This window comes from Mastomys coucha, unplaced genomic scaffold, assembly GCF_008632895.1.
Source record: "Mastomys coucha isolate ucsf_1 unplaced genomic scaffold, UCSF_Mcou_1 pScaffold6, whole genome shotgun sequence".
Lineage (NCBI taxonomy): Eukaryota > Metazoa > Chordata > Mammalia > Rodentia > Muridae > Mastomys > Mastomys coucha.
This window is the reverse complement of record NW_022196912.1, coordinates 117,308,271-117,308,701: the sequence shown is the minus strand read 5'-3', so window position 1 is coordinate 117,308,701 and position 431 is coordinate 117,308,271. Positions and strand designations below refer to the sequence as shown.

The 431-nt window shown below is 46.2% G+C and overlaps 1 protein-coding gene across 1 annotated transcript in view; it reads right to left on the bottom strand.

Annotated features, from left to right (window-relative positions):
• Nucleotides 1-355, bottom strand: part of LOC116080656 (interferon alpha-inducible protein 27-like protein 2A) — a 2,273-nt gene extending 1,918 nt beyond the window's left edge. The window contains exon 1 of the mRNA XM_031357136.1: nt 35-355. The gene's annotated coding sequence lies outside the window, so the exon portion shown is untranslated. The remainder of the gene's footprint in view (nt 1-34) is intronic.
• Nucleotides 356-431: the final 76 nt, after the last annotated feature.

Genomic DNA, 431 nt, shown 5'->3' with positions numbered 1-431 from the left:
GGAAAAATAACCCATTACCTTTACAGATAGGTACCTTTGTGAGAACTAGAGGACTTCTGAGAGAGACTGTACATTTGCCTCCCTTCAGCCTCTGAGGACTTTTGCCTCCTAGGCCTAGGGGCATCTGAATAGGGTCTCTGTTCTGGCCCTACCCACTGAAGATTTCATGAAGGTCACGACCGACACCCCTACCCTCACTTCTACCACCAGCTGGATCTTGGATTAGTTTCTGGAAAATCCAATTCTTTTCATACTGGTTAAAGAAAACATATCCAGTGATGTAAACTAGAGGATGAGATAGGTTTTGATTTCCTCTCCTCTCTCCAGGCCTGACAAATCCACTCTGGGTGAAGATACACCCAGTGACTGTAGACAGCCAATAAGATAGGTTTCGATTTCCCCAGCTCTCTCCTGGCCTGACAAATCCACTC